The following is a 24,462-nucleotide window of genomic DNA, read 5'->3' on the forward strand; positions in this document are numbered from 1 at the left end:
CACGTTGAATAACACTTCCTGCACTTTGCAGTTTTTGTTTGAGTTTCGCCTAATGTGCGGAAGAGAGGTAATTGAATCAGTATCCCGTAATATTGAAAAATTCTTCAATATAATTATAGACATATCAGAAGCGAGAAAAAATAAGGTATTTGCATATCAATTAAACTATCATAAACAGCGTTTTAAAGTGTTTAATTCAGGGCCACGATTTTATGTACTTCGCGTGGATGTGGTGTGTTAAAAAGGTAGGAAATTTTCAAACCAAAGGAATTAAAACTATGTCAATTATTGAAGAAGTTAAAGTATGTAAATATCATTTATTTTCATATCTATTCATTTGAATATTTAACTCTTTTCCCCATCTGACAGGACTCAGAAATACTTGAGCAAATGAAAATTCGCGCGAAAGGACCACCTCTGTGCCTAGTGGCGATTGATAACGGTAAAATATCAAAAGCGGTGATTGTAGGCAACGGATTCGAAATTATATTTAAGGATCATGAACTGAAACTCCCGACGATACTGATGACTCTGCTTTCAGCATATTACACTCAAGAATTGGACTACCCAATTGTGTTTCTTCAACCGATGGCCCTCTTTGCGAAATGGGACATGAACCATTCGTATTATAAGCTTGGAAATAGAGTAGCAAAACTGGATAAGGAAATTAAAACACTGTGGCAATAATAAATGAATAAAGAAAGTGAAAATGTATACTGAATGATTGTTATTAGCATTTTAAGCACACTTCCAAGAACCACATCATGATCATATAAAGTGTTCTTAAAAAAGGGAATTTTAGAACACTTCGCGTCTTTAGAACACAATAAGAGCACAATATACGGCACACTATAAGAACGTTTACCCACTTCAAGAATACATGATTAGAATGTTTTAAGAACGCATGAACATATCAAGAACATTTCAACATAACTTTTAGAACATTTTAAACGCTAATCAAGGTCACGTAAGACCATCGACTTCCGTTGTCTGAAGTGAATGTGTTCTTAAATCGATACCAAATTTGGTGGTTGTGCTAATGTGTGCTTCATCCATTCTTGGAATGATCCTGGAATTTGCAGTGCAGAAGCTCATCTGGAGCAGATAGTAGAGTGGTAACGATTGGTTTGAGTTCAGATCCTACCTGCCTCCAACCCCATTCTCTAGCATTTAGGCTTCGTCCAAGCCACGTTTGAACTTGGTGATAAACTCTATATGAATGCTGCTTTGCTGCCGCACTTTTTGGTGGAAGAGAAGCTAATTCAAAAATTTAACTCTAGGAGCTCAATTCTATAATCTTCATTTAAAGTACACACTTGGTTATGTCAACTTTGTTTCACACGCTTTAACTCAACTTTAGCCGTATTGACAAGTGTGGGCAAACAAGGTATATATTAAAACATTAAGTTTTATGATGGTACAAAGGCTGTTTTACCCTATCCCGTACTATACATTATAGCTCTTGTCATAAAAGAAACAAAATTTGTCAGTAATGGGAACTATATGCTTTATTTTGGAAATGTATTCTGAAAATAGAAACCATAAAATTCTTTAAATTCCCATTTTTTATATGAGGCTAATCTTCAGGGTCAGATTGTGAACTTCCGGTTAGTTGTAGGGCAAAATATCTTAAGAGATGAATTATGTGTCTGAAGGTAATCGACAATTGAAGCCTAATTACGTGTTAATCGGTTAAGTAGAGCCAGAGTTATTAAACGTTTTCTCGATTTTGTCCGCCATTTTCAAATATGGCGGAAATTCCACCAATGGGAGAGTGTGGGAAACCCGACCACGTTAAAGAGCGGCCGAAAATTATAAGGTCTGAAATTTTCAGCTTTTGTTCAATTGGTTCTGGGTTAAAACCTATTTTTCCTGTCAATGAAGTGTTTGGTTGGGTTAGTTAGATAAAGTAAAATCCTACCAAAAAAAACCTTTTTTGTTCTCGGAAGTCCCCGAGGTCTGATATATACTGTAAAATTAGTTTTCACTTGATACTCGGCGATTTACGTCAGTTATGGATGATTACCCTTTCCACGCAAAAAAGGATGGCAACCCTCAGTATCAGAACATACGCCGTCTCTGTTCTCTCTTATGACCCGCCCATCGAGCGAGCTGGAAGGCAAAGTTTAACCCCCGTGTCTTTCCCTCTTAATTATAGCGAAGTTCCCTACTACATAATTCAGTTCAGCCAAGAGTAAAAATCATATCGCCATTAATAAATTTGCTAACTTTTCTCAAAATTTCCACAAAAAAGGTTTCACTGTGGAGCGTAGAGGGCATGAACGGGGACATGTTGGTTACCTTTAAACGACGCAATGTCATACACGTACTCTCTTAAAACTAATTAATGTAATTATAAAATGTTTTCGGAGAATATAATTGTGGTCGAAAAGGCGAGGTAAGTAAAGTTTTCAAAATATTGAGAGGGAATAAATTGACTACCAGTAAATTAATTTTGTTCAACTTTCTTAAGCATGTAAGTTTTAATTTAAAAAAATTTAATATCTGGGCCTTCAGACACGTGATTAACCTTATTTTTATCGATACTTTTTATGTCTTGATTAAATCCAAGACGTTTTGATTAATTATTACAGAGACGTGTGCTTCCAAACATTGACACCTAAAACAAAGAAATAGACACGTATAAACATACGTGACAAAAATTTCAGTGGTCTTCAATCTAAGATCGCTGTTTAACGTTCATTTTGCGCACTTTTAGTTTTAAAAGGATAGAAATAACATTTTGAATTAACTATACCAGCGTACGCAGACTTCTGGTCATTTAACAGAACATTTCTTTTATATAAAGGTTCAATAACGTTCTTGGATTGAAGGCTTAGTTGAAATTTTCTAATTCTTGTGAACTAGATGGGCAGGGTGATATGTCTTACTCCACCGGAGAGAGTACGCGAACATTTAAATTTTTTAAACTATATATCAAAATGTAATGGGTGTCAAAGAAATGCTGCAATAAAATATGCTAATAAAGAAGCTATAAAATCTATTGCCGAGTGTTGTGTAAATATCCTACAGGGCAATGTCCCTCTTTCAGAAAACAAGAAGACACATTAACTGAACACCAAAAAATATTTCAATAATGATAGATGAAGTGGCCATAGAAAAGGACTTAATATACAGAGTTACCACTGGCGAAATAGTTGGTTTAACTAACTCAAATGAAAGTATAAATAAGATTAAAAAGTTAACGAAAGAAGTGGAGAATAACAATAACACCGAAGAAACTCCTGAGCTAGCAACTCACATTTTGCAATTTATGATCAGAGGATTAACTACGAGTTTTAAGTACCCTTATGGTTACTTCTCCTGCGACAAAATGAAGTCAGATGAACTCTGTATTTTGTGGGAAGCAGTGGAAAAGTTACAAATGAGTGGATTCAAAGTTCTTACTGTTCTATGCGATAAGGCTGGCATCAATCAGAAGCTTATAAAAATGTGTTGTAATGACGAAGAAAACCCTTCACAAATTTGGTATAAAACCAAGAATCTGTTTTCGACAGGGGATTACATATACTTTATATCAGACCCTCCGCATTTGATTAAAACTATTCTAAATGGACTGGAAGCAAGCGGGAATTGCAGAAATACACGGCTTCTTAAAAAGAATGGAAAACATCTGCTGTGGCGTCATGTCGAAGAAGCGTTCAAAAAAGATAGCGAGCTGGAATCAGGATTGAAATTAGCCCCAAAAATTAAATACGATCATATATATCTGAATTCATTTTCAAGAATGAAAGTCCGTTATGCAGCACAGGTATTAAGTAAGACGATGGCAAGTGCAATGAAAATACTCATAGGAGAAGAAGCGTCTGAAACAATTACATTTATTGAAATGGTCAACAATTTCTTTGATGTTGTAAATGTCAGAAATTTATCTACTGGAAAACGACACCGCAACTGTTTCCAAGATCCTTTAAGAAGTTTAAACGATAAGTAATATCCTCGTGTGAAATTTAAACTTCAAAGGATATGGACATTATTATATTTTTTATTTTAATTCTAGTGGCTTAAAGAAACCTTTCTGGTATATTTTGATGATTGGGAAGCAGAAGTGGACAACCAAGATGGGCCTAAAGGTTTTGATAAAACCAAAATGCTCTTGAGCCGTGACACTAGAGATGGCATAACTATTACAGGTAATGAAATTCTAATAATAAGCAACTTAATTTGAAAACTGTTCAACAATGCAGATTTGTAAAACTGATTAAAACTATTTATTTATTTAGTTAATTCAATTATCGAAGCAACGCAAAGCCTATTAAAACAGGGAGCAGATTTTGTTTTAACTGAAACGTTTAACCAAGATTCATTGGAGAGATATTTTGGTAAACAAAGAGCATTATCGTGGTGCAACGATAATCCAAATGTACTGCCTTACCAACAAAACATACCAAATATTAAATGCATGGGAATGACCTTGCCCTATGTTAATAATGGCAATATTTCAGCCAAATCCAAAAAGGTTAAACGACTTAGAAGGTTCTTGATTGAAAATGACAAGGGATAATGAATTAAAACAGGAATTTCATTTCAAAAAGTAACGCATTAATGTGTCACTGATTTTTAAAACGCAAGAAACATTGTAGGAACATTTCAAATTAATTGCTTTTTAATAAAACGTTTTCATCACTAAGAAGTTTAGTATCACAAAGTTACAAAGAGTTGTTTTAAAATTCTCATAACGTTAACTATTTTATTTGGCAGCACTAGGAACGATATCTTTAAAAATATTGCTTTTATCCCTGGAAAGCTCCATATCGCATTTGAAAACCTTAAGAACTTGTTTATCACAAATTAACCAGATCACATTTAAAAACCTCAACGTAAAAAGGACAATATTAACTAGCTAGGAAGCCTTTAAGCTGTTTTTTAACCCTAGGAACTTTAATTTTATTTTCCTTTGGCACATTCTTGCAATAAGTGCAGGGTTTCTGACTTTTTATTTCTTTCCGCAGGCTAGCGGATTTAAGAGAAGCTCTTTTTTGCATTTGTACATTGGTTTTGAGTTTGCCCACGAACCCTTTGCCCATGCAACTTAAAAATATTCAACACGCTTTTTTCTTAGCTGCTTGTGACATACTACCATCCCCCCAAAGCTCTAACCAATGATTTTCTATAAAATCTTTTTTTTTTAATTTTCCATAGCTTTTTCTACTCTATCGTGGATGGCAATATTAGATCCTTCAAAGTAATCTTTTGACAAAACATTCATCTTGAATACAAAATCAAAAGCTTTTTGTTTTAATCTTATTAAACCTCCATTACTTAACTCTTCTGTCCATTTAGAATAATCTTTAGTTAAATCAGTTGCTAAACTAACTGAATTTTTCACGAATAAACGAGCAGCATAACCATACTCCAAAATAAGTTCATGAGTAATGTAACCTCCAATATGGTGAACTACATTTTCCTCCTTCTCGAGAGATTCTTTTATTGTCATCAATGGATATGGACGGACTAGTTTCGCCTTTTTTGGTAATAAATAAGATTGAATTTCAACTTTCTTAATCAAACCCTCGTTTAAAAGGGAAGCCTTCATATGAGCAGTTCCCTTATGAGCGGATTTCATAATAGCGGTTCCCGAAATGGCAGTTTACCCATTACAGCAATTACCGATACAGCGGTTCCCGAAATGGCAGTTTACCCATTACAGCAATTACCGATACAGCGGTTCTCGTAAACCCGGCGTACCGTTACAGCAGTTCTCTAAAGAGCGGGAAAACAGATATGCGAAAAACTATAGTTGTTTATTACGGTGTATGCTGGCCCAGCTGGGTTATATGAACTCAAAAAGAACTAGGTCAGATATGGATAATTTGGTCAGGTTAAAGTTGATTATTTCAACTAAATAGTATTAGGTCAGGTTAGGTTAGGTTTTTTTTCGTTTGTTTAGACTTAGGTTAGTAATATTTAGAAATTGGTGTAACAATGTTGCGCCTTTTCCAAAAAATTACTGTTTACAATTATCTAATTCTGAAATAAAATAACCTTTCTCGAATTATAATATGCCTTTTCCAAAAAATTACTGTTTACAATTATCTACTTTCAAAATAAAATAAACTTTCTCGAATTATAATATGCCTTTTCCAAAAAATTACTGTTTACAATTATCTACTTCCGAAATAAAATAACCTTTCCCGAATTATTTTTCTATCCTGGTATGAGAATTGTAAACTGATACAGCCTGAAGAACAGTACAATATTTAAGTGTACTTCAAAAACACGATCCGTTAGTAGGTCATATTCCTGATTAAATGATCACGGAAAGGGTAGTATTTGAAACCAACGAATATAACTGTATTGTTATGACAACCACTGCTATTTCCCAAAATAGCAGCCGCTATTTTAAAACAGCAGCCGCTATTTCTAAAACAGCAGTTTTGAAAAACTCCGCTGTTTTTTTGGAATCGCGGTTGCTATTTCGAGAACTGCTCTACAGGGAACTGCTCATATGAGGTACACCCTTAATATTTACCCTGATGAGGTTTAGGTTAGAGCTTGCCTAAGATCTGATCACAAAATCTTTTCAAACGATAGTATAGATTCTCGATGAACTCATGGGCGCAATGCTACTTTTTTGTCCGAAAAACTCGCAAAAACTAGTGTCATTGCTTAGTCAAGAGGACCGAAATAAATCGAGACTAAAATTACAAGCCTTTAACACGTATAGATAATAAACAATTAAGTAAAGGGCGAAAATACGTCTCTAAGCTCAAGCTCACTTTATGTAATAGAGATATGTTTTCGTATTCATATCTTTATTACGTCAAGCGAGCTAAAGCTTATAGTGATGTTAAATATCACAGGAATTAATGATCATATGCGCCCGAACATAAAATTAGGAATCAAGCATCTTGCTTAACCTCTCTCTTTAAAGCATCCCTTTACCATTATATGTGACGTTTAAAGTGTAGGTGGAAAAGGGGTGAAACTCCCCAACTAAACGTCAGATCACAGCTTAAGCCAATCGAAAACCTTGCCTTACCTCTCTCCTACTCTGTAAAGCTATATGCTCGGTATCTACAGTGAGAAAGTTCGGGGATTTAGATATAATCCTAGATACTCTGTTTCCCACCGTAATAATATGGGATGGAAACATAAAATTCTGCGAGACTTCTCGATTTTATAAAATATTACACTAAGATTCTTAATATTCGTAACGATTCGCGAAATACTTCGAAAATTGACATCATACTCTTTATATTCTCAGTATACTCTTCGTATTACATGTTTTACACTTAATACACCTTACTTTGCAATATTTCAATATTTCGAATATACTTCACAGTACTTTTCGATATTTTTTAATACTTAAATATTACAAAACCAAATGTACAGCTACTTCACGTAGTGGCTACCCCCTCGCCCAAAGGTATTTAGAATTAAATAAATTGTTACACACGCGAATTAAACGATGAGCTACTTCATTATACGGCTTGATTATTTCTCATTTGATATATAGAATAATGTTTTAATTTTCAATCAGATGAAAATAATCGGTACAAGAAATTTAAATGCATTTTGAATGATCTCGTTCCACCAACCCCACGAGCGAAGTTTCCGATTAGGGAAGACTTCAAGAATATTATCAAACATGCCATTCAGGAAAACCTTTTTATTCTCTACGCCAATCCTGGCTGGTGTTTCGAAGCATAACCAAGTATTTACAAACGTCCTCTGACCATTCAAGAACAACTGGCCTATCTTGACTCTCCCGGCCCCGTCCAGACGCGCCTAGATCCCTTTAGAAATCTTTTGGCCCTACAACGTGGGGTCAGCTTGCCTTCTTATCCCTTTAAATTTTGTATGTAGAAACACTATTAGTTGGTCATAACTGGAAGTGCTGAAACTGTTGCATCCATTGAAGTACACTTATTTACATAAATATACTTCTATGCTGACTGGACGCTTGGAAGATTGGCAGGGAGCATCCGGCATTGACGCAAAGACGGAGGGACTTCCCATGCTGCATGCGGGGTTAATTACGCCAGCTACTGTCGGGTATGACTGATTTCTCTCTAATTTTGTGACCATTGATACTAATACTGATTTAAGTAGTAGGAAAGTGTTGCCTTTGGGCCATGGCGTCAGTCAGTGCTAGCATCGTGTCAGATGGCACCAGCAAATATGGCGTCAATGAATCAGACATGGCGTCCACCACATTTTTTAGGACCATCTTCTTATGGCGCCCAGTTGACGCCCGACATCCAGTTGACGCCCGACATCCAGTTGACGCCCGACACCCACTTGACGCCCGACACCCACTTGACGCCCGACACCCACTTGACGCCCGACACCCACTTGACGCCCGACACCCACTTGACGCCCGACACCCACTTGACGCCCGACACCCACTTGACGCCCGACACCCACTTGACGCCCGACACCCACTTGACGCCCGACACCCAGTTGGCACCTGACACCAAGATGGCATCCTCACGCCAGAATTTTTCGGCGTGGAAAAACCCGGGGAAAGCTTTAACCCCTTGACACCATGTTGACTTTGCTAATGGCTTGGAAATTTGTAGGAGAAATACCATGGCGTGGCTGGGTAAATACGTGGAGATGTTTAACTCGTTTAATAATAAACATTTTTAAATTCTGCGTTCTGAAGGCAGATGCTTACGTTAAATATTTTGAATGAAAAAGAGTATCTATGAAATGTGATTAATACAAATAATTGAATTGACTTAATGTGTTTCTCATTTTTTGGTTGGCTTATCTTAAATCTTATAACACCCATAAAATATTAATTTTACTAATTTTTATTATTAAAAACATAAAATTTCTCTTATCATAATATATTATTATTTGAACTGATAAGGGAAATAAACTCTATGTCCAAAACTCTGTCTCACATTGCCAACAGTAAAGTGAACTTTCGATCTGATAAGAGAACTAATAATGATTTTGAAATGATAAAAGCATATGCCTCGATTTATCCATTCTATCACATACATGCCAAGGAAATGAACAAATATTTGATCTTCCTAAAAGTATGGATAAACAGTAAATAGAAAAGATGGCAATTGTATCTTCTAAACAAAATCAAATTCAAACCATACTAAACAATGATAAAAGGGTAAAATTCATTTCCTAATCATCGGTAAATTTCCTCCGAGCGTGAGCAAGCAAAGGTTAAATTGATAAGTGCAGAAGTGAACTATTTTCAGAAATATGGCGGGTCGTTTTTCGAACTACCCACGCTTTAGTCCATGCGTTTAATTCATTTCTAAAGTCAACATGATTAGAGCAAACTTTGCTATTAGTGTTCAAACCTTCCCTATTATTTTTCATACTTTTCCAATAATTGTTCATAATTTTCCTATCATTGTTCATAATTTTCCTATCATTGTTCATAATTTTCCTATCATTGTTCATAATTTTCCTATCATTGTTCATACTTTTCCTATTATTGTTCATACTATTCCTATTATTGTTCATAATATTCCTATTATTGTTCATACTATTCCTATTATTGTTCATACTATTCCTATTATTGCTCATACCTTTCCTATTATTATTCATACTTTTCCTATCATTGTTCATAATTTGCCAATTATTGTTCATACTTTTCCAATTATTGTTCATACCTTTCCAATTATTGTTCATACTTTTCTAATTATTATTCATACTTTTCCAATTATTAATCATACTTTTCTAACTATTGTTCATATCTTTCCTATTACTGTTCGTACCTTTCCTATTACTGTTCGTACCTTTCCTATTACTGTTCGTACCTTTCCTATTACTGTTCGTACCTTTCCTATTACTGTTCGTACCTTTCCTATTACTGTTCATACCTTTCCTATTACTGTTCATACCTTTCCCATTACTGTTCATACCTTTCCCATTACTGTTCATATCTTTCCCAGTGTTAATAAAAATATGTACAAAATATGAACAAAAAATAAATGTGAAGGAAATATGTAAAAAAATCAAAGTATACAATGTAAAATATTAGTAAACAAAAGCTAATTTTGAATGTAAATTAATAGTAGAAGATTCATTTCACACTGTCTTAAAGATAAGTGATGTTAATGTTGGCGCTTCTTTTAGTTTTTCTGTTGAACAACGTGATGAGTTTAGTTCTGATAGTACGAGTAGTGAAGAGGATAATTCTCAAGGTGAATTTGAGTACAACCTTTTTGAGTTTTATGAACTAACCAAAACGCCGGAAGAATTTATGAAATTCTTGTTTGATTATCTCCTTAATACCTCTGAGAGATCGTGTCCATCCTGTGGAAACCCGATGAAACCCTATGAAACTCGCTTCGAAGCAAACCAAGTTGCCCATAAAAAAATCGCGCGGATTCATAAGCGTGGCGTTGTCGTAAGACTATTTCTTGGCAACACTAGACGGGAGTGTGGGACGTCCATGTCCATAAGGAAAAGCAGCTGGTTTGAGCGTTCGCACCTATATATGGCGGAAATTACGATGTTAACATATATGATATGTGAAAACCTACCGAAGAAACTCATCAAACGTCACCTCGGAGTGAATAAAAATACAGTTTCCGATTGGGTTACCATGCTACTGGAAGTTGCGGAGCATGCTGCCATTACGACCAGTGAACCTATTGGAGGGGAGGGCAAAGTCGTTGAGATCGATGAAAGCAAGTTCGGAAAGAGGAAGTTTCATCGGGGCCACAGGGTGCAAGGTACCTGGGTGTTCGGTGGTGTGCAGCGCGACTAGGGAGCCTTTTTCATGGTCCCTGTGGAAGACCAAAGCGCTGCCACCTTAATTCCAATAATCAAACGATGTATAGTGATTGCTCTAAAGCATATGACTCGTTAGACAAAGTGCCGGAGTTTGTGCATATGAAGGTGAATCACTCTATTGCTTTTAAGGATTACGAAACGGGTGTACATACGGACAAATTAGAAGGCAAATGGAATGCTGCTAAGAAATATCTGGTTTTAAGAAAAGGTATGTTCAAGGCTATTTAGCCTTGAATATGTTAAATTAGAAAGCTAAAAGGGATAAAGAAATATATTTTGGTGAAATTCTTACGCATATTGTAAATTTATATAATCCTAGTAAAGTAGAGTCGCTTTCTGATTCATATTAACGTTTTTTTTCGTAATAATCAAATAATAAATATATCATTAATGTGCGTAAAAACGTTGTAATTTTTGTCTTCTTGATCAAATCATCTTTTAGTCTAATCATGATAATGCCATACGGCCTCTTAAATAGGCGTCTATAGTCGCCTATTAGAAAGGCCAGTACTGTACAGATTATAGAATGAATACCTTATAAGGCTTATCGTTTCAGCATAAAATTAGGCTTACGGCTATCGTGATCATTGAACTTCCATTATATTTCAAATCCTGGCAGAGCTTACGTTTCAATAATTAGTGACAAGGCTAGTTATGAGGTCAGTATCTAAGGCTAGAATGATATTGTTGTGGTTTACTGATTTACGTGTAGAGACAGACGAGACTAGGAGTGGCTTCACAATAGGGCGACTATAGACACCTGGTTGAGAGGCCAAGATGTGCGGAAATCCCTTTGGTGACATATGTTTCGTTATTTTTAGCGCATTAATAGTCCAAATTGATTTTTTTGGCAATATTGTTGAAAACATTGGATTGAATGTGGTTTTTCTGATCGAAACCCCACTTAGTGAATAGCAATTATTAAATTTAACAAGTCTCTATCTACTGCTTGAATATTATTGCCCCCCAAAACTCTTTTAGTACCCTCATACAATTTTACATTTTCAAATGACTGACAATAAATGCAGTTCCACACTGCGTTTTTATTCGATTAAATGACCGACTTTAAATGCAGTTTTACATTGCATGCGAAAACTATCCTCGAATAAAGGGGTATGGTTCGCATGAAAGAACTGCCCTTGCGTTCGGGGATATAGTTTCCTCAAGGTGGAACCTAGCTGTGAATATAGCAGTATTAGCTAGTAATAATGAATAATCAAAAATTGTTAAAACAGTAAAATCATACGAAAACGTGATTACGTTGCTTCTGAAATTTGCCTAATGAGTATTCAAAATGTAGCTGTCCATAGCATTTTTTCCGTCATCCTTCAAGCTTTTTGATCTAGGAAAAATACTATTTTTACTACTATTCTAATAAAAAAAATTCCACTATCGAAGGCGGCCTCGTAAATAGGAAAGATCCAAAAACGACTATCAAAAGCACCTCTAGTTCCAACTTTCGCCGTTAGGTGCGCTACCAACCCAGTTTTCCTCGTAATGTTTTTTCTATGGGGAAAAAGAATCCGAAGTGGACTCTGTTTTGGAGGTTTTTAATATATGTACTGATTTTCTTCGTGGCTAAATTTTAAATGAGAAGTCAAGTAAGGTCTAATTTATATTTTATTTATTTTCCTTCCGTTATTTGACAAATAATCTACATTCAAAGTTGGAGTTGTTTTTAAGGGGTAGAAATGAGCCGTTTAGAGATAAGCCTTGGTCTAAAGGAAGTTCACATGCCAATTTGGGGGGAGGGGTACTGTGAATATCTGCGTTTTGAAAACTTATTCTTTTGGGTACGGTTAATATCACGGTTTGAAACATGCTTTTTTTAGGGTACTGGGAATATCTGTATTTTGAAACCTGATTTTTTTTTGGTTTTACTGGGAACATCTGCCTTTTGAATACTGATGTTTTTGGGTACTGGGACTATCTTCGTTTTGAACGAGGGGCTGATCACTTGCGAAATCGAGTGTACAAACGCCCTGAAAACAGATTTTCAATATCTTGAAATCTTGAAATTATTGAAAATCTTAGTTGAAATGTGACTTAAAATCTTTGGAAATGTGACTTAAAATCTTGAAATCTTTGGAATCTTTAGAAACTTGATTTAAAATTTTTGGAAATGTGACTTAAAATCATCGAGGATTTTAGTCGAAATTCGGAAATTTTATAAAATCTTGGTAGAAATATTTCGAAATCTGTTAAAATCATAAAACTTCTATGGAAATTTTGAAATCTCTGAAATTTTTCAAATCTTTCAAAATCATTAGGAATTTTTTGAATTTTGTAGCCGTATTCTGCTGAAAAATTACTCTCTTCCTACCTTTCCTAAGCTCTCTCATCTGTCAATCCAAATCAAACTTGAGCCATTCGTATAACCACGATGGAAGTACCCTTCCCATAAAAAGTACAGATAATACCATTGGAATTCCGTATTTTATCAACTAATAAACCAATCAAGTTCACCCAAATCATAGTTTAAATACTAATTACGTACTAAAACTACCCAAATTACGATTATGAAATATTGGAAGAACGAAAGCTTACACTTACCAACAGCTGACACGAGAGAGACTAAATTTCAAAAACGTATTTGTAAGGGGGTGTAGGAATCGGCCGGCAGGGGACAAAGAAAAATAGGCCTAATAGCGTCATAGGCCAAAAACTGGGCCCATATTCTGCAGGGGCCGTATTCTGCAGAAAAAGTATGCTCCTCCTCCAGACTTAAGCTCGCTGATTGGTCGGTCAGGATCGAACTTAGGGCTTTTCATTGGCGGTTTTGGTTTTGGGGCAAAACTCACTAAAGGCTTGTGAGAGGTTCAAATTTTCCTGCAGACGCCATTGACACGTGTCAAAACATACACCAAATTCAAAGTAATAATTTTAGAACTCGGCAAACCGTGCAACATCATGAGTCGGTTAATTGACCGGGTTTTTTTTGCTTTCTTTTTCCAGCGGAACTTAGCAGACTACACTTCGTCGTTGCTAATGGCGGTTATGGACCATATTTTTCTTGGTCTTCTTGAATTTAGAAAGAAAAAAAACTAAATTATTGTATTAAATACTGTTAGTTTACAAAATATTAGGGTTTGCGTTGTTATAATTTAAAAAGTATGCCTTCGTTTTGTGGGAAAATGAAGTCGAACTCTGCCCGAAGTCGAAAAGTATTTACACCGAGGCTTATGACGAAGAAAGTCCTCAGTAGACTGTAGTAAGTAGTAAAGAAAGATTTTATTGTTTCTGTTATTGACTTATTGTTTGGTTCTGTAAGATAAGTTTAAAGCAACAGAGGCACGCTAGTAAATGATTGGAACATGAAATGAGGCACCATCCCATAGCGAAGGTATTTCGTCATTCATTGGCCATGACCAAGATAATTGTGTTTTGATACAAATATGATTGCCTAATCCTTATGGGTCATGAAAGCCTGATTTAATGTGCTTATAATATATATTCCATGACTGTCACAGCCATCTTCCCTGGCACTTGGCCCCATGAACTGTACCTATTTTATAATCAAAGCACCAACAGCGAAAGAAATACTTCTACCTTTTATTAAGCAACTATTGCATTAATGTGCAACTGGTAAATAATGTTGCACACATGTCATGACGTAAAAGCGGGTGAGAGAATTTGGCAACTTAAATTGCCAAACGAAAAATAAAAATCGGCGCCGCGCACAGGCCTTGATTAACGTAGGCAACGGTTGAACTCATCGTTGGGAGACGAAAGAGGCATTGCAAGCAATGCCTTCCGATTCTGAACTCTGATAAGAGAAGATGCAACGAACAAGCGATCATAAAAAGCAATACGGGAATTTGTCAAAACAAAACGTTCAGACACCTCGTGCAGCGTTAGTTGCATTGTTAAACAATTCGCTGGGTTTAATATAAGACCAAACGGAATCAATGTAAAGGTAATCTAACTAAAAAATTACATCAACATCCTTATAATGAAAGTAAGAAGAATATTCGAAGAATTAATTTACAAAATTCAGGAATATTCTTGCTATAATTGGACAAGTGTATTCAGGGTGTGATAGGTCAAACTTTTCTCTTTCCAATGGTGCCAGCTACATAAGTTCGAACCAATTAACACCTACCGCTTCTCTTCTACGCTGGGTGCCCTCCGGGCGGCACCACTCGAATGGGTGATTTGAAATCTTAAACGGCCGAAAGCAAAAATTTTCTTTTTTTAGTCCATTTGTGACTTCTTTAACTGTAAAATAAAGATCAATTATTAGAAATTTCGATTAAATCCCAGCTTTAAATATAAACTTACGGTGTCTTACAACTTCGGGCATAGACCGCTATAATGAAAAGCAAAACTTAATCCCTCTTTTATTGACGAGGTAAAATGACTATTCAAGGCCGAGTTCCAAAACGTAAGCAAACTGAGTAACGAACATCCAGACCTAGGAGGATAGAGGTGAAACACTTCCACACTCTTAATCGAGACTAACAATGCGGCCCGAACGTGTCCATTTTGGAACAAAATTCGGTCTTAAAGAACTGGAGATCGGCCAGTAATTTTTTTGGTCGTTTCGAATTTTTGCATCCCTCCAACATTGTATTATTTACCATTAGTTTGCCCATTTTGCTGGAACTCTGCCTTTAAGGGACTTGTTCCGGCGGAAATGGTTCCCAACTGAAAAGCAAGCATCGAGACTAACAACGGAGCGACCGCGCAGACTTTAATTTCCCTGCTGTGGCTAAATTTGAGAGGTTTTAGCTGACTGAAAGCCGTGCGGTTCTAGCGAATTGAAGATAAACAAAAGAGAGTTTCCTACAGAGGAATTCAAATATTTGCAAGGAAAAATTAAAACCGGTTTCAATTTTTTTCTTCAGTTCGCTAGAGGCCGCCCTGCACGGCTTTTGTTCAGCTAGAACTCTCACAACTTTCGCTCGCAAAATCTGAGAGGTCGCTCCATTGTTTGTTTCTAAGCTCAGTTAGCTAGAATCCTTTTTGCTGGAACTCTGCCTTAAATTACAGTTTGAGCAAGAACTCACGAGTTTTCCACCATCTGGTGTGTAGTAATACACATCTCCAATTTTATGCCCTTTAGCTTTCCTTTCGAATATTTCGCGGCAATAATCTTTATATAACGATAAAGAAGCGTTTAGTTAACGTTAAGAAGTTAGGTTAGATTAGTTTAGTTTACGTTCTTACAATGTTTAAACGGCTCTTGGAAAAGAGGATATGTTTTTCGAAATAAAAAATTGGTTTTGACTTGTAAACGAATCGTGCAACAAGAAAGCAAGTTTTACTTACATTTCTCTTCAAGTGTGGAGGCCATTATTACTGAAATGAAAGGGATAGTAAAATGAACACTAAGAAGGATCGAAGTCGAAAAAAAACTACAAATATATCATTCAAAGCCGAATCTAGTTTGCCTTTTCTTCGTGACTCGAGCATTTCTCTAAATTTCTACCCGAATAGAATTCCTTTCAAGCACATTGGCCGGAAGTTAGTCCTTCCAATGCTTGGAGATTAAAAGAAATACCCGATTTCCATAATAAACTTATATCCTTGAAAACAACTCTAAAATAAATGAAAAAATCAGGCAACATAACATTATCCCTTAAAATAACGGCCTTTTTCTAAAAATAAAAGAATATGTCAAACAAATCTCTTATTTAAAATTAATTACCATTCATAGAGAGCTTTTAGATGGGATAGTTGTACGTCACACCCTCCCAAGTCTTATCGCTGTCCTGGTATGGATTGGGTGGTCTCAGCTTCATTCCCGCTTTAAACCCCCCGATATGGCAGCGTAAATTATGTCACGAGACTCGGCTCCTCCTCCAACTGAAAGCTCTCTATTACTGAACGCGCGAGGGATTGGTTCACTATTATTTTTTAACACCCCGTGTTCTAATTAGTCAGAAACCAGTGTTGGTTGGGTTAGCTAGATAAAGTAAAATCCCTCCGATAAGCTTGTAAAAAAGGATTCTTGCCTATTTCCACGTGCGTTTTGTTGAAATTTGAGTGAACGAAGTTAATAAACGTAGGGAATTGAAATTATTGTACTTTTTAGACCACTTGTCACCGTCCCTATTTACCTCAGATGTACATACATTATATATTTTTGCGTTTGACTTGAATCATCACTTGACATTTTTATAGCCCTAGCTCGACATAATAAAAAACAGGCAAAAAATTGACATTGATTATCAATGTAAGTTTTTTTCCCTGTTCTGAGTAGTATTTATAAATAGCCAACAAAAAATTGCTTTAAATCTTCTACAACCCAGATGAAACTAAAAGGCCGTCGTATGTATAAAAGTGGCTGAAAAATAGCGCCAATATCAATCCTCTAGAAAGTACTCGCGCCGTACCTAACTACACAAACTATAAACTAAAGACCAAAATTAAAGAATAACCCTTCCCTATAAACTAACCCGTGATCAACAGGACAGATCTAATAAGTTGACAGCTGAATTTGCGCTAAATATTATCGAGGAAAGGTGGAATTAAAGAAAACAACTGCATTTGAGAAAGCTAATAAAGAACTAAACTGGATGGAGAGGTTTAGACTAAGAAGAAAAATTAGAAAAGAAAAAAAAAACATATCTAACACCCAACATACTGCAACCGATCCTCCTCCCTACCCTGCTTAGCGACAAAGTTCATATACAGAACCATTACCTCGTATGAGGTAGTGACAGAACACAACCGAGGAGATAATCCTAGCTAGGCGGCAACAATCGTATTTAGACGCGCATCGCGGACATATCACTAGCCCGACTCAACTAATAGACAAGAATAAACTCGTATTGAAGATGGAACAGTTGAGCCTCTTCGACGGAATAAAGAGGGAAAACATGGGGGTAAAAATTTACCTTTCATCTCGCTTTTTAGCGCCTGTGCTAAGAGATTTTTAGAGTGCGAAGAGACGCCAATGAATCAAGCCCCCTTGTACGTCCCGATGCTGAGGGTTGCCTACACCCCCCCTTTTGTTACGTCGAAGCTAGTTCAATTCAGTCTCAAATGATTTGGTAGGAATGCTAATTGGAAAACCAAAGCCAACGCTAAACCTAAATCACGTGGTCGAACAGGATTGCTACGGTAAAAATGGCGAGCCGCCAGGCAAGAATGAAGCCAATACGCGCTAATCGCGATACAATGGGCCAAAAGGCTAACCTTAAACTAGGCGACAATTCACCACTTGCCACTACAATTACCATACAATCCTTCCCAGAATAGACCAAGAAATACAATTAAAACCCTAGGAATTGCGTATTTTATCAACTAATAAACTAATTAGGTTTAACCTAAATCATGGTTTAAATACTATATAAATTCAAAAATTACCCCCAATTTCGATAGAACCTTTCCCATAATAAATACAAATAAAACCTTAAGAATTCCGTATTTTATCAACTAATAAACTAATTAAGTCTACCAAATCACTGTTTAAATTCAACTTAAATACAAATATTACCCAAATTACGATTATAAAATATTGTTGCAAGGAAAGCTTGTACTTACCAGTTCAGACGTTCGAGCAAAGAAAATACACGTATATTTTCTTTGGTTCGAGAAAGAATAAAATTTCTATAAGGCATTTCTTATGAGCTGTAGGAATCGACCGCCAGGGGGCAAACCGAAAAATAGACCTAATAGCGTAATTAGGCCAAAATAGGCGTGAAAGTCATATTTTTTGCGGGATGGAATGGGTAACGCGTCGTGTTTCCGCCAATTCAAAAAACCTTGGAGGAAAGAGGTGAGACGGAGTTGAAACGAAATCCTCCCAGCATTTCGGTAGGGTCGTGCGGTACAAAAACGCCGACGATGCCCTTGTGCCTACCAGCTTCTCCCGATTGAAGAAGCGCGAGCAGCGCAGCAGCTTCGGCTAGCTCCAGAGAGAATTTAGATGGGGAGTGGAAGTGGTGGTTTGGAATGTAGCGCAACGTCGTCTGCTAAACGTTATCTAGGCAGGTCGATTTCCGGTATGATGCGTTTGTAACAGAGAGATTTTAGAACTTGTGACCGGAAACTCGCGGCTACAAAACATTCTGCGTAATGTGAAGGGGAGTAGCGTAATTTATTCTGACGTCAAAAACGCGAAATTAGAATGGCAAATGGTGGGAAATACGCCCTACTTTAAAAAACGGCGCGAAATTTGTAAGACATACCGCTTACTTCATCAGAGGTCAAGTAAAACTAATGGACCATCGTTTGGGATGTGATGAAGCTAAAAATAGTTTCATTCATTTCATAGCCAATCTTTGTTAGAGAGTAAGGATGTCCCTAAACATCCTATTTGGTGTTATAGGGACATCCCTGGAGTGGGGGGAGGAGACGGGGGGAATTGATGACGTCACGTGATGTTGTTGGCGGGAAATTTGAATTGTTGCGCCATTTGGTGGTGGTTTTCTTGATGAGGTCACGGCTAATTTTTGATGACGTCACGTGGCTGATACCTGTAGGGGTAGGCTTATGCTAGGCTTATGGTATGGTAGATCCTGAAAAGATAGGCTTATGCTAGGCTTATTCTATGGTAGATCGTGAAAGATATGCTTATGCTTGGCTTATTCTATGGTAGATCCTAGTAGGTTTATACTATATTAGAGCTTGAAACATGGACTTTTGCTAGGTTTATTCTTGGTTAATGCTGAAAAATACAGTCTTATGCTAGGTTATTCTATGGTAGATCCTGGTAGGTTTATACTATACTAGTTCTTGAACCATAGGCTTATGCTAAGTTATTCTATGATAGATCCTGAAACACTGGCTTATGTTAGGTTATTCTAGTTGTACACACAGAAAAATCTTGCTTTCAAAATTACAGCAAGCTACTGGCAGCACCTGATGCCAGCAGGTTGCTGTTAATTTAACTAAGTACACTGGCAGTTTTTTTCACTGCGTAGTAAATGTTTATTTAAGTGTTTAGTTAACTATCACTATTACAGTTATGTTAGCAGTAAAAATAATAGCACTTAAGGTTTAAAAAACCACAGAAGCCACTGTAAAAAAACATTAATAGGCAATGTTATTAGTGTCGTTGTTGTGGTTTTGGCAGCAACCAAAACCGTAAATTTCAAAATTGCTTGCTGTTTTTAAAACACCACTTAAACTGTATATTATATTATTGGTTGCTGTTAAAAAGACGGCGCTTAAACCATAAATTTTAATATTAATTGTACATAAGACATCAATTTTAACCGTATATTTTAACAAAGCTTACTGTTTTTGTTACAAATTGTTGGGTTTTCTGTAAGACAACCTCAACTCTTTATTTAACAAACGTTGCTGTAATTTTGAGCGTTTTATTATGTTAATTTTATGAAGTTTGCTGTTTTGTTCACACCAAGCTCTTATAATATTTCTTTTCGTTGCAGTTTTTTATATTAGCTTGAACAGTATATTTTACTATAATTGTAGTTTTTATTACCCCATACCCTTCCTTCTTTTCCCTAAAGCTCGCTGTTTTCTTGGGAGTAACTTGTAAATTTGAAAATAGTAGGGCCTTCAATTTTCGAGATTTTACCATAATTTAAACAGTTGTTTTGTATAAGTCAGGAAGAAATTTGAAAAGCAATTGGTAATTAAAATAACAAATGCTTTATTTTGAATTTTAAAAGTTAGAAAACGGCGAGGGTTAGTCTTCCTCCAAATTATCAATTATGTTGATATCACTAAAATGATAAAATGAAAGTTAGATCAAGTAGGAAAACCTTTTCCTAATTATTTCTCTTAAGTTGTGAGACGTCAAATAGGACATAATTCAAAATTATTTTATTTCAAATAAATAGTGTATTTCGAAAATGCATGGTGAAAATGTTTCTTCGGTTTTATATTATATAAACCCTTTCATAAATATTTAAACTCTCTAAATTTGTAAAAACCGATTAACAATTATAAAAAACATTTTTGAATTAGTCGTAATTTGGCGCTCAGTTTTGGAAATACATATTACCTTTCGCTTGACCATTCATAGTTTCCTAGCTTGTTGATTAGAGCCAAAAACTTTTGGTTTATTGGTGGTGTTTTTTTTCTTGCCTGGGCCTCTTGTGGGTTAATTTTGGCCGCGCAACTATTTTCAAAAACAAAAATATTTTTGTAAATAAGGGGTATTATTTTTCGGTAGAGTATAGGACATTACCGTTGAAAAAACTCCAAAAAGCAAGCGCAGTCAGGTGGATAACTAACATTAACCATGTAATACGTCCCTAAGAGCGCTCCCAAAGATCCATCAGATGTTCTCCTTTCACATGGTCATTCACAATATGGTTATCTAATGCAACCATGAAGTTGTCAGCCGTAAATATGTCTCTCCCTGTAAAAAAAACAATTAATATGTTGAACGAGGAAAAAACCATTAAAAAACATGGAGTTAAAACGAACCAGATATCACCAGACATGGATGGGCTTTAATTTTCTTTTGAATAGAATTCAGATCAGTTCCTGGCTATAAAATATGAAAACAATATACTGTAAAGTGTCTACAATCATTTCCGACAATAAGATAAAATAGTACCTCGTAGCAAGGAAAAAGGCATTGCTGGTCTTCTTTAAAATGTGTCAGAAGTAATTGGATGATGCAGGCTACAGAATTTTGACTATCGAATGAAAATTTGCTATCATATTTTTTCATGATTTCTCGGATTTCCTTGGTTTTTATTCGAGAAAAAAACCCAATATCTTCTTTCCATTTTCCATGAAAAATTTCGCGAAGAGACTTCCTATATCTTTCTGGAGCAATAACTGGTTATGGCAGTAAATGCCATAGATTTCAAATAGAAAAGGCCAATTTTCATGAAGTTGTTTCCCATGGAGCTCGTTGTTTAAATCAGCCCTTTGTAAAACGTAACTCTCGTGAAGCTTCTTTTTCACTACTTCTGTGTCTGGATTGAGTTCATGTCCGATTCCTTGCAAAGAGATATTAATTGAATATGGTCGATATTGGACCTCTTTTCTGGGGGAAGATTTAAGACCGTATAATACGGTTTATTTTTGGTTTTTGCTGAGCCAAGTGGATTAACTATCTGAAACCCATCTTGAAACACTATTAAGTAGATTGTATTTAATTCCGAAGACCCAAAAATATCGCTATAAACTTTACCATCTGTTACGTCTTTTAGAACATAATTGCAGCCCTTTTTGTAAGTGGGCTTTGGAAATTGAAGAGTTTTTGCTACTTCAGGGTTAGATATGAATGTTTTAAGCGAAGATTTAATAGGGACATAGTGGTAAAATAGTTTTTTCCCTTCGTGGTACCCAAGTGAAACGCTAACTGGAGATACAAAGTTCAGATGTGATTCGTTAAATGCGTCACGGCGATATGCAGTTTTAAAATTGTAGTCATTTGTTGTGTTTAGTAAATCGCTTTCTTTTACTGCTCTCAAAATTTCCGAAACAACGTTTTCGTCAAGTGCCATATCATTAAGTTTAACTCTTAATTTTCTTTCATTGTAATCATTTTCAATATCTCTTAAAAATTGAGACTCTTCGATTATGGTCTGTATGGTTGATACCGGAATTAGCCTTTTCGTTTCAAGTTTTAAATAAAAAAGCCCTAAATTTCTAGCAAAGTGGGTTTCAGGATTACTATAGTCGGTTTCTTCATTATAATTTATTTTTGAAACATTATCACTGTTGTCGAAATTAAACTCAGTGGAGTTTTGGGCAATTTTTCCGGGGAAGATAAAGATCTTTTTGTGAGATCACGCTTTTCGGGGGGTTCTATTTCCCCTTTGTGATATCGTGATATATGTGCGGTAAAGGAAGATATTATTGTGAAGTATTTTAGTTCTTTGCATTTGTAAGGACAGGCCACGCCAATGCCTTGCATTATGTGAGATTTTAGATGTCTCATTAGACCCTTAAAATTTATAAAACCTTCACTGCAATCCCCAACATAACACTGGATGGAATGCGCTAAATTTGTGCCAGGTATATTTCTTGTGTCATTTTCAACGTGTGGTCTTTTTTTATGCTGTCTTTGACAATGGCTTTTTAGAGAGTTATAATTTGAAAATGTTTGCTCCCATGAATCAAAGCCGCAAGGATATTGAACATTGGGCACATTCTGTGGAGTTTGTAATGTTTCATGTAATTTTCGATAGTCTCGAAAGATGAAAAGAAAACAGCGCAGTTTCTCGTGGGCTTCATTTTATCAGAAACCTTTTAAAACTGGGCGGTGGGAGGGGTGGAAGTCTATAGAAAATAAGAGATGTAAAAATTGCTATCTAAATATTTTGCTATGGTGAAGTGTACTACTTATAGATTTCTCAGTTATAAATATGATACTTTAAAATCCGAGGGGCCAGTCACTTAGCGTAATCGGTGTACACACTGTACCTGTGACTGGTGATTACGCGTAATCTTTAAAATCCCTGCATTTCACAGTGCTAAAATTATTACGAGTAATCCGAAATTGGTGTACAGAGAATCCGAGAGTGATTAGCCCCTCGACGAAATCTAATGTGAAAGAAATAGGTAGGTTGCACTAGTGGTAAATTCCCAGATAGGCAGGGAGAAGAAGCGCGAGGGGCTAATCACTCTCAAATTACCTGTACACCGATTACAGATTACGCGTAATTATTTTAGCACTGTTAAGGGCAGGACGTTTAAAGATTACGAGTAATCGATTTAGTATAGTCAAAGGTACATGCTTCTACACCGATTACGCTGAGTGACTGGCCCCTCGGAGAAGCGTCAAACAACAAGATTCATTCGAAGCTTTCACAAAGCGAAAAAGCTAGAATAATTAATCTATTTGGTAATGATTTCGATGGATGGGGAACTTGGTTCTACACTATACTAGGATCCGTCCTTAGAAAGGGTAAAAATTATGATGTAAAAATCCCAACTTATTTTTGCCCGAGAGAAAGGCTCGTTTTTTCAGGGAGAGGCAGCGTGAATAGGTGGGTTTCCAAATTCTTCAAACTTCAGTGAAGTATTGAGATAGGCTAAAAGGGGTTAAGAAGACGGGTTTAATGCTAAAACATCTCGCGAGTTGGTCGCAAGGAGCGGTTCTATGGAAATTTTACATTGCTATTGTCCAGCCACTTGCAGGGAAATTTTGGCGATCTATTTGTCTTCTTTGCACCTGCGAGTTCAGCTCTTACGTAGTGAATATGGAAACCCACATATAGCGCCAAAGAATATAAATATAAGGAATTCGTGACGTCACTTTGGGCATGGTGAATTATCCTCCAGGTGTCGAGAGGAACATAATAATTTCGTACCCCCGTTTTCTACCCCTTCCCGCTAGATTAGAGTTATGTTAGCATAGGCGACCTCTTCCTCTCCCTGCTTTTGTAGGAACAGAGAGGAGAGAAAGAGGGAGAGAGAATCAGTATAGGGAGAGAGCGTTTGTCAGGGAGGGAAAGAACATCCGACGTCATTTTATACCTCTACTTAGGGGAGCGTTTGTAGGCTCGACACTGAAATTCCCCCGTTAGGGGGATGGAATCGAGGTAAGAGATATAAGCCTATGACGTGGCAAGAATGGGTTTGCCCTCTCCCTATAGGCAGCCGTGATCCATGCCTGGTGAAAACGGGGGTAAATCTAGAGAACACCGCGGTGCCTATGCACTGCTTTCTCGCGAACAGTTGAGGTAGGGGGTGACAGAGATAAGACGAGGAGGTCAATGCCCCATGCGAAAAGGACTGAAACTAAACGACGAAATGTACCGAAAATTGTTTTACTACCCCCCTATTTTTCCGTTTTTCAGCGGATTTTATAAAGCTCTGGTAAGAATTCCATTCCTG

The 24,462-nt window shown here is 36.3% G+C and overlaps 1 long non-coding RNA gene across 1 annotated transcript; it reads right to left on the reverse strand.

Moving 5' to 3' along the window:
- Nucleotides 1-20,937: 20,937 nt before the first annotated feature.
- Nucleotides 20,938-21,359, reverse strand: LOC149704597 (uncharacterized). Its single transcript, XR_016381617.1, has 3 exons — nt 21,224-21,359; nt 21,091-21,154; nt 20,938-21,022 (listed from the first exon to the last, which is right to left on the reverse strand). It is a non-coding gene; the product is annotated as an uncharacterized LOC149704597 (long non-coding RNA).
- Nucleotides 21,360-24,462: the final 3,103 nt, after the last annotated feature.

The sequence above is a fragment of the Phalangium opilio genome, unplaced genomic scaffold, assembly GCF_054372755.1.
Source record: "Phalangium opilio isolate 3A_F unplaced genomic scaffold, DU_Popi_V2 ptg000015l_1, whole genome shotgun sequence".
Taxonomy (NCBI): domain Eukaryota; kingdom Metazoa; phylum Arthropoda; class Arachnida; order Opiliones; family Phalangiidae; genus Phalangium; species Phalangium opilio.